This window comes from Rattus norvegicus, chromosome 14 (assembly GCF_021556685.1).
Source record: "Rattus norvegicus strain SHRSP/BbbUtx chromosome 14, alternate assembly SHRSP_T2T, whole genome shotgun sequence".
Taxonomy (NCBI): Eukaryota; Metazoa; Chordata; class Mammalia; order Rodentia; family Muridae; genus Rattus; species Rattus norvegicus.
In genome coordinates, this window is record NC_141547.1 from 67,841,205 (window position 1) to 67,852,345 (window position 11,141).

Consider the following 11,141-nt stretch of genomic DNA (forward strand, 5'->3'; position numbering starts at 1 on the left):
TCCTAGAATCCAATAGATGTTCAGTCCATGAAACTGGCTGTCTCAGCTGGTCTCAGTATACTCCGAAAACCTGAAAATGTAGGCTCTAATTCTAATGAAAGGATAGACTTGTTAGTAAGAGCAAAGGCAAGCAAGGAAAGAGAGCAGGCTACTGTGTTCCATGTCCTCTATACAGGCTTCCAGCAGAGATTTTGGTCTATACTAAATGTGAAATTTCCCACCTCAAAAAGATCTAGATTAAAGGTGTATCTTTCCATAAAAATCTAGATTAAAAACTGTTCTTCCCCCTCCAAGCAACTGAATTTAGAAAAATATCACACACAGGGATGTCCAGTTATTTAGTTCATTCCAGATATAGTCATTAACAACCAAGACTAGCCATCACATCATTTTAAGATAAATGGACTAAATATTTATTATATTTTGGAAATAATAGCAGTATTTTGAAGATAAATTAGTATTTACTGTATATGGCTCTGAGTTTTACCTTTTTAACAGTGAAGATCATGGGAGTTCTTGGTTTTTATTCAAATCGTTAAGTGGTATGAAAATATCAAACATTTAAATACATAGTTGCCATTTAAAATAGTTAAAAAGATTAATGTAATAAGTTGTAAAAAAATCCCCTTGAAATTCATATTTAAAATTTCCTGGATTAGCGTGGGCTGATGCACAATTGGACCTCCCCCTTCTCAGAGGATAAGGGAAAGGGAAATGGGGGAGCATTGTGCAAGGGAGAGACTAGACAGAGATGGGGGTGGGGACTGTGATAAGTATGTAGAGTGAATAATTTAATTAATGGAATTTTTCCTGGATTTATAACTAGGACTGTGAATTTGTAAATTATCAAAATATTTGATTTATAGCTTTAATAAATTAATAATGAAGTTTCAAAAAATCTTTGTAAGTCTCTCCATTTCACATATTTTATCAGCCTCACAATAATGGTATTCATTCTAAAACAATAATCAACTCACTCTTTCTAAAGCAGACTACATCCTCATTAACATAGTGTTTACTGACTGGCTACATTGTTTTTGTCCTCAATAATATACTGTTTTATTTGTAGTATGAATTCAAGAGGTCCATAACTTAGCTTAGTTACAGGTTTAGGGTTCTACATGCGATCATCCAGGGCTTAGTTTCAAACGCCTGCTCTGCATACATACTTGCATAAACATCTAAATAAAATACCTTGATTTTCTTTTTTTCCCCAATGTTTCTGTTCACGTTTTTCTGTGAACTTTACTCAATACCTCTCTTTTTTAAACTTTATTTTAATTTTTAATTGAATACTTTAAGTATTTACATTTCAAATGTTATCCCCTTTCCTGGTTCTCCCCTCGTCCATCCCCCTCCTCCTGCTTCTATAAGGATGCTCCCCCTCGCATCCACCCACCTCAACAGCCTAGCATTTCCCTACACTGGGGTATGTAGCCTTCATAGGACCAAGGGCTTCTCCTCTTTTTGCCATCCTCTGCTACCTATGCAGCTGGAGTCTTAGGTCCCTCCATGCGCACTCTTTGGTTGGTGGTTTAGTCCCCAGGCACTCTCGGGAGGTGCGGGGGGAGGTCTGGTTGCTTGATATTGTTATTCTTCTTACAGGTTGCAAATCCCTTCAGCTCCTTCAGTCCTTCCTCTAACTCCACCTTTGGAGGCCCTGTGCTCAGTCTGATGGTTAGCTGCAAGCATCCTCATCTATATCAGTAGAGCTCTGACAGAGCCTCTCGGGAGACACCCATGTCAGGTTCCTGTGAGCAAGTAATTCTTGGCATCAGCAATAATGACTGGGTTTGGTGGCGCATATGGGATGGATCCCAAGGTCGGGGAGTCTCTGGATGACCTTTCCCTCAATCTCTGCTCTACTCTTTGTTTCTGTATTTCCTTTAGACAGAAGCAATCTGTGGTCCCATCTCCCAACCCGGGGCCTTGCCTAACCTCTGAATATGGTCTCTATAGTTTCTCCCTCCATCTTGTTGGACATTTGAGTTAATCTCATCCCTGTTGGGTCCTGGGAGCCTCTTGCTTTCCTGGAATCTAAAGACTAAATGCAATCCCCGTCAAAATTCCAACTCAATAAAATACCTTGAAACTCAGTGGTGTGTACTCATAGTTCACCAATATAAGGGCTGGTTTTAAAGTCCGTTTTGACATTGGCTGGGATAATTGTACCTCTTTACAGTATACGACTACAAAAGCTGGGATTTTTTTTCTTCATATCTGAGTGCTAATTAGCCACTTGCCAGGTTAGCATAGCGTTTATCAGAATGACAAATTCAAATTCTCACACCCGGCTGCACATGTTTTCTTAGTGGTTTCAGATACTGTAGAAAGGAATGCCAGACACTGGTTTATTTTGCTAAAATGCTAGTGGTACAAAGGAGTCATGTGACAAAGCTAAGATTTAAGGGACATGGAAAGAGCACAGACTCAGGACTGTGTCGGGGAACAAAGACCATTAGAGACAGGAGAGAGCTGTTAGAAGGGCAGATTTGAACATTAATTAATGTATACACTCAAAAGTCAAAAGGAATGTTTCAAGTTGGACGAGTCATTTGCTGGCCAATACTTCAAACTCCGCTCTATCTTTATCCCTGCACATCTCATAGACAGACAAATTTTGGGCTGAAGCTTTTGTGGGTGACTGGATGTTCTCTCTCCACTGGAAGTCCAACCTGGCTACAGGAGGCCACTTCAGTATCCATATCCTTCTGCTGGTAAGAGTTTCAGTTAGGGTCTCTCTCATAGACTTCCCAGAACCTCCTCTGTCCCTGTCTCCATTCTCACTCCCCGCCCTCTTCTGTACCCCCTTTCCTCACATCTGATCCCCATCCCCTTTCTTCTCTTTAGCCTCTATCCCACCCAGTTCCCTCCATCTATTCATCTCTGATGAATATTTTTCTTCTGCTTCTGAGATTCAGACTTTCTCCCTTCCGTCCTTCTTATTATTTAGTTTCTTGGACTCTGTGAATTTTAGTATGGCTATTCTATACTTTAAGGCTTATAAGATGCACACTTATAGACACCATGCATACACATGGGTTTGTGTTACTACTTTCAGGATAAAATTTTCTAGTTCCATCCAGTTGGCTGCAAATTTCATGATTTCTTTGTTTTCAATAGGTGAATAGTATTCCATTGTGTAGATGGACCACATTTTCTCCATCCATTCTTCAGTTGAGGGACATTTAGGTTGTGTGCGGCTTCTGGCTGTTACCAATAGAACTGCTATGAATAGAGTTCAGCAAATGTCCTATGGCAGAGTGGAGCATTGTTTGGGCATATAACCAATAGTGGCATATTTGGGTCTTAGCGTAGAATTATTCCAAATTTTCTGAGAAACTACCAAATTGATTTCCAAAGTGTTTGGAAAAGTGGGTACTCCCACCAGCAATTGAAAAGTGTTCCTCTTTCTCCTCATCCTTGCTAGCATGTGCTGTCATTTGAGTTTTTGATTTTAGCTTTTCTGATGGGTGTAAGGTAGAATGAATGTCAGAGTCATTTTTATTTGTATTTCCCTGATGACTAAGGACACTAAACATTTCATAAAGTGTTTCGCAGGTCTTGAAGATTACATTGTTGAGAATTCTCTACTTAGCTCTGTATCCAACTTTTTTTATTCTCAATATTTTTCACTTACATTCTTTTTTTCAAATCATTATGCATATATTTGATTTATTGGTAAAAATATTATAGAAGTGCAAAGTGTACTCTTTCTCAAATTCTTGAAATTTTTAGGGATTTGTTTCCATTTTTAAATTTTTTTAATATATATTTCTTTACCTACATTTCAAAGGTTTCCCATCCATAAGCCTCCATTCCCTCCCCTTCCCTTCCCCCATACAGGTGTTCCCGCTATACATCCCCCTTATTGCTCTCCCCATATTCCCCTGCACTGGGGGTCCAACCTTGGCAAGACCAAGGGCTTTCCCTTACACTGGTGCCCCAACAAAGCTATTCTCTGATGCATATGCAGTTGGAGTCCTGAGTCAGTCCATGTATACTCTTTCAGTAGTGGTTTAGTCCCTGGAAGCTCTGGTTGGTTGGCATTATTGTTTTTATGGGGTTGCAAGCTCCTACAACTCTTTCAATACTTCTTCTAATTCCCCCCCAAGGGGGTCCTATTCTCAGTTTGCTGGTTTGCTGCTGGCACTGACCTCCGTATTGGACATGCTCTGGATGTGTCACCCAGGAGGGATCTATATCCAGTCCCTTTCTGCATGCACCTTTTAGCTTCATCAATCTTATCTAGTTTTTGTGGCTGTATATATATGGGACACATGTGTGTCAGACTCTGAATGGCCATTCCTTGAGTCGCTGCTCTAAACTTTGCTTCCATATCCCCTCCTATGAATATTTTTCCCTCTTTTAAGAAGGAGTGGGAGCATCTGCATTTTGGTCATCCTTCTTCTTGAGCATCCTGTGGTCTGTAGATTGCATGTTAGGTAATTTGAGCTTTTTGGCTAATATCCACTTATCAATGAGTGCATACCAAGTGTGTTTTTCTGTGATTGAGTAACCTGACTCAGGATAATATTTTCTAGTTCATTCCATTTGCCTTATGAATTTCATGAAGTCATTGTTTTTGATATCTGAGTAGTACTCCATTGTGTAGATGTACCCCATTTTTTGAATCCATTCCTCTGTTGAAGAGCATCTAGTTCTTTCCAGCTTCTGGCTATTATAATAAGGCTGCTATGAACCTAGTGGAGCATATGTCTTTGTTGTATGTTGGAGCATATTTTGGGTATATGCTCAAGAGAGGTATAACTGGGTCTTTAGGCAGTGTAATGTCCAATTTTCTGAGGAACCTCCAGACTGATTTCCAGAATGGTTTTACCAGTCTGCAATCCCACCAACAATGGAGGAGTGTTCCTCTTTTTCCACATCTTCGCCGGCATCTGCTGTAACCTGAGTTTTTGATCTTCGCCATTCTGACTGGTGTGAGGTAGAATCTCAGGGTTGTTTTGATTTGCATTTCCCTGATGACTAAGGATGTTGAACATTTCCTTAGGTGCTTTTTGGCCATTTGATAATCCTCAGCTGAAAATGTTTTGTTTAGTCTGTACCCCATTTTTTAATAGGATGAGTTGGCTCTCTTGAGTCTAGCATCTTGAGATCTTTGTATATTGTACCCAACATTTTAATTGTTTTATTTGGTTTGCTGGTATCTCTTCCTTGAGTTCTTTATATTCTTTGGACATTAGTCCTCTGCTAAGTGCAAGATTTGTGGAGATCCTTTCCCTTTCTGTAGGCTGCAGTTTTGTCCAAACAATGGTATCATTACCCTTGCAAAAGCATCTCAGTTATATGAGGTACCATTCATTAACCGTTGATCTTAGTACCTGAAGTATTGATGTTGGTTCAACTAGAAACATATTCCAATCCCTGACATTATTAATGGTATTATGCTATGCTTGCAGATAGGAGACCAACACAACTGTCTACTGAGAGTTAACATTATCCAGCAACTGATGAAAACAAGCACAACGTCCCACAGCTAAACATCAGGCAGTGCTCCTGGTATATTGGGGAGAAATGTAGAATAGAATTGAGTGAGCTGGAGGTGTCAAAACACCATAAGAAGACCTACAGAGTCAACTAACCTGGGTGCCTTGGGGCTCATAGAAACTGAATCAACAATTAAAGAACATGCAGGGCCCGGACCTAGGGTGCCTACACATTTGTAACGGAAGTGCAGGTTGGTGCTCATGTGGCTTCCCTAATAGAGCAGAGGATGTTTCCAATTCAGTTGCTTGACATTGAATACCCTTCCCCTCACTGGACTATGTGGTTGGAAGTCAGTGTGAGAGGACATGCTTAGGCCTATGCAACTGATTGTTCCAGAGTGGTCTGGTACCCAAGGGAGGCTTAGCCTTCTCTGAGGCAAAGGGGAGGGGAAATGGTGTGAGGGATTTTTAAGCATGGAACTGGGAAAAAAGCAAGGATGGAGGGACTGATTTGGGGGATTTGATTGGGAAGAAAAGTGAATTAAAAATAGCAGGAAGATCAGAAAAACCTTTTAGAAGTCATGGAATGGAGACATTTCTTTCTTTATTTTAAATAATATGGCATATAGACACAATAACTAAAATTCCTGTTCAACATGCTTCACAACAATAAATCAAGTAGGTCAAGTGGAAAGTAGGAAGAATAGAGAAATCATGGTACATGGAGATGAATCTCAACAACTGAAACTGGTTTTATATCTGAATGTTTTCAATTATTTTATCAATTTCATACATTCTTTTTTAGGTTTATTCAAATTATATTTCTGTTAATGTGAAGAATTGTAACTCATATACCCTCATGGTTTCTGGGGAAGTTAGAATGAGAATGTCCTTTCCAGGTTCAAGTATTTGAACACGAGGACCCAATTGCTGGTGCTGTTTGGTGAAACTGTAGAAGCTTTGGATGTAGAGGTTTGCTGGAAGACATTTTTAACTGGGGACAGAATTGTGGGCATATAGCTTCATCCTACTTTTAGTTCAGTCTCTGATTCTTAAGTGTGGAATAAAACGTAACTCTCAGATTCCTGTTCCTGGTGCCCTTGGTTCCACAATTTATGACTCTAAGAGAGGACTCTTCATAAAATTCCAGTATGTAGCTCCAATAGGAATCTAGCATTAGAGAGACTAATGAATGAAGAGGAATCCTCATTCAAGTCAGTTTGGATAATGCTTATATAGATGCTGCAACTAACATTCATAGTTACAGACCTAGGATTTAGATAATCTCTGTTAAAATTTTTACATGACAGTCAGAATATCCTAAAATTTGGAATGAAGAAAACTTATTCTATGAAAGTAATTATTTATTATTATTTTTTTTCTGTTTAGGAAAGTGACTTTTTTTTGAGTTTGATAGTGATTTTTTTTTACTATTGTTAACTTGAGTATTTCTTATATACATTTCGAGTGTTATTCCCTTTCCCGGTTTCTGGGCAAACACCCCGCTCCCCCCTCCCCTTCCTGATGGGTGTTCCCCTCCCAACCCTCCCCCCATTGCCGCCCTCCCCCAAACAGTCTAGTTCACTGGGGGTTCAGTCTTAGCAGGACCCAGGGCTTCCCCTTCCACTGGTGCTCTTACTAGCATATTCATTGCTACCTATGAGGTCAGAGTCCAGGGTCAGTCCATGTATAGTCTTTAGGTAGTGGCTTAGTCCCTGGAAGCTCTGGTTGTTTGGCATTGTTGTTCATATGGGGTCTCGAGCCCCTTCAAGCTCTTCCAGTTCTTTCTCTGATTCCTTCAACAGGGGTCCTATTCTCAGTTCAGTGGTTTGCTGCTGGCATTTGCCTCTGTATTTGCTGTATTCTGGCTGTGTCTCTCAGGAGAGATCTACATCCAGCTCCTCTCGGTCTGCACTTCTTTGCTTCATCCATCTTGTCTAATTGGGTGGCTGTATATGTATGGGCCACATGTGGGGCAGGCTCTGAATGGGTGTTCCTTCTGTGTCTGTTTTAATCTTTGCCTCTCTTTTCCCTGCCAAGGGTATTCTTGTTCCCATTTTAAAGAAGGAATGAAGCATTCACATTTTGATCATCTGTCTTGAGTTTCATTTGTTCTAGGGATCTAGGGTAATTCAAGCATTTGGGCTAACAGCCACATATCAATGAGGGCATACCATGTGTGTTTTTCTGTGATTGGGTTACCTCACTCAGGATGATGTTTTCCAGTTCCAACCATTTGCCTACGAATTTCATAAAGTCATTGTTTTTGATAGCTGAGTAATATTCCATTGTGTAGATGTACCACATTTTCTGTATCCATTCCTCTGTTGAAGGGCATCTGGGTTCTTTCCAGCTTCTGGCTATTATAAATAAGGCTGCGATGAACATAGTGGAGCACGTGTCTTTTTTATGTGTTGGGGCATCTTTTAGGTATATGCCCAAGAGAGGTATAGCTGGATCCTCAGGCAGTTCAATGTCCAAGTTTCTGAGGAACCTCCAGACTGATTTCCAGAATGGTTGTACCAGTCTGCAACCCCACCAACAATGGAGGAGTGTTCCTCTTTCTCCACATCCTCGCCAGCATTTGAGGTCGCCTGAGTTTTTGATCTTAGCCATTCTCACTGCTGTGAGGTGAAATCTCTGGGTTGTTTTGATTTGCATTTCCCTTATGACTAAAGATGTTGAACATTTCTTTAGGTGTTTCTCAGCCATTTGGCATTCCTCAGCTGTGAATTGTTTGTTTAGCTCTGAACCCCATTTTTTAATAGGGTTATTTGTCTCCCTGCGGTCTAACTTCTTGAGTTCTTTGTATATTTTGGATATAAGGCCTCTATCTGTTGTAGGATTGGTAAAGATCTTTTCCCAATCTGTTGGTTGCCGTTTTGTCCTAACCACAGTGTCCTTTGCCTTACAGAAGCTTTGCAGTTTTATGAGATCCCATTTGTCGATTCTTGATCTTAGAGCATTGGTGTTTTGTTCAGGAAATTTTTTCCAGTGCCCATGTGTTCCAGATGCTTCCCTAGTTTTTCTTCTATTAGTTTGAGTGTGTCTGGTTTGATGTGGAGGTCCTTGATCCACTTGAACTTAAGCTTTGTACAGGGTGATAAGCATGGATCGATCTGCATTCTTCTACATGTTGACCTCCAGTTGAACCAGCACCATTTGCTGAAAATGCTATCTTTTTTCCATTGGATGGTTTTGGCTCCTTTGTCAAAAATCAAGTGACCATAGGTGTGTGGGTTCATTTCTGGGTCTTCAATTCTATTCCATTAGTCTATCTGTCTGTCTCTGTACCAATACCATGCAGTTTTTATCACTATTGTTCTGTAATACTGCTTGAGTTCAGGGATAGTGATTCCCCCTGAAGTCCTTTTATTGTTGAGAATAGTTTTAGCTATCCTGGGTTTTTTGTTATTCCAGATGAATTTGCAAATTGTTCTGTCTACCTCTTTGAAGAATTCGATTGGTATTTTGATGGGGATTGCATTGAATCTGTAGATCGCTTTTGGTAAAATGGCCATTTTTACTATATTAATCCTGCCAATCCATGAGCATGGGAGATCTCTCCATCCTCTGAGGTATTCTTCAATTTCTTTCTTCAGTGTCTTGAAGTTCTTATTGTACAAACCTTTTACTTGCTTGGTTAAAGTCACACCGAGGCACTTTATATTATTTGGGTCTATTATGAAGGGTGTCGTTTCCCTAATTTCTTTCTCGGCTTGTTTCTCTTTTGTGTAGAGGAAGGCTACTGATTTATTTGAGTTAATTTTATACCCAGCCACTTTGCTGAAGTTGTTTATCAGCTTTAGTAGTTCTCTGGTGGAACTTTTGGGATCACTTAAATATACTATCATATCATCTGCAAATAGTGATATTTTGACTTCTTCTTTTCCGATCTGTATCCCCTTGAACTCCTTTTGTTGTCTGATTGCTCTGGCTAGAAGTTCAAGAACTATATTGAATAAGTAGGGAGAGAGTGGGCAGCCTTGTCTAGTCCCTGATTTTATTGGGATTGCTTCAAGTTTCTCTCCATTTAGATTAATGTTAGAAACTGTTTTGCTGTATATGGCCTTTACTATGTTTAGGTACGGGCCTTGAATTCCTATTCTTTCCAGGACTTGTATCAAGAAGGGGTGTTGAATTTTGTCAAATGCTTTCTCAGCATCTAATGAAATGATCATGTGGTTTTGTTCTTTCAGTTTGTTTATATAATGGATCACATTGATGGTTTTCCGTATATTAAACCATCCCTGCATGCCTGGGATTAAGCCTACTGGGTCATGGTGGATGATTGTTTTGATGTGCTCTTGGATTCGGTTTGCCAGAATTTTGTTGAGTATTTTTGCATCGATATTCATAAGGGAAATTGGTCTGAACTTCTCTTTCTTTGTTGTATCTTTGTGTGGTTTAGGTATAAGAGTAATTGTGGCTTCGTAGAAGGTATTCGGTAGTGATCCATCTGTTTCAATTTTGTGGAATAGTTTGGATAATATTGGTATGAGGTCTTCTATGAAGGTTTGGTAGAATTCTGCACTAAACCCGTCTGGACCTGGGCTCTTTTTGGTTGGGAGACCTTTAATGACTGCTTCTATTTCCTTAGGAGTTATGGGGTTGTTTAACTGGTTTATCTGTTCCTGATTTAACTTCGGTACCTGGTATCTGTCTAGGAAATTATCCATTTCCTGAAGATTTTCAAGTTTTGTTGAATATAGGTTTTTATAGTAAGATCTGATGATTTTTTGAATTTCCTCTGAATCTGTAGTTATGTCTCCCTTTTCATTTCTGATTTTGTTAATTTGGACGCACTCTCTGTGTCCTCTCGTTAGTCTGGCTAAGGGTTTATCTATCTTGTTTATTTTCTCAAAGAACCAACTTTTGGTTCTGTTGATTCTTTCTATGCTCCTTTTTGTTTCTACATGGTTGATTTCTGCTCTGAGTTTGATTATTTCCTGCCTTCTACTCCTCCTGGGTGTATGTGCTTCTTTTTGTTCTAGGGCTTTTAGGTGTGCTGTCAAGCTGCTGACATATGCTCTTTCCTGTTTCTTTCGGCAGGCACTCAGCGCTATGAGTTTTCCTCTTAGCACAGCTTTCATTGTGTCCCATAAGTTTGGGTATGTTGTACCTTCATTTTCATTAAATTCTAAAAAGTTTTTAATTTCTTTCTTTATTTCTTCCTTGACCAGGTTATCATTGAGTAGAGCATTGTTCAATTTCCAAGTATATGTGGGCAATCTTCCTTGATTGTTATTGAAGACCAGTTTTAGGCCGTGGTGGTCCGATAGCACGCATGGGATTATTTCTATCTTTCTGTACCTGTTGAGGCCCGTTTTTTGACCAACTAGATGGTCAATTTTGGAGAAAGTACCATGAGGAGCTGAGAAGAAGGTATATCCTTTTGATTTAGGATAGAATGTTCTATAAATATCTGTTAAGTCCATTTGGCGCATGACTTCTCTTAGTCTGTCTATGTCTCTGTTTAATTTCTGTTTCCATGATCTGTCCATTGATGAGAGTGGGGTGTTGAAATCTCCTACTATTATTGTTTGAGGTGCAATGTGTGTTTTGAGCTTTAGTATGGTTTCTTTTACGTATGTAGGTGCCCTTGTATTTCCGGCATAGATATTTAGGATTGAGAGTTCATCTTGGTGGATTTTTCCTTTGATGAATATGAAGTGTCCTTCCTTATCTTTT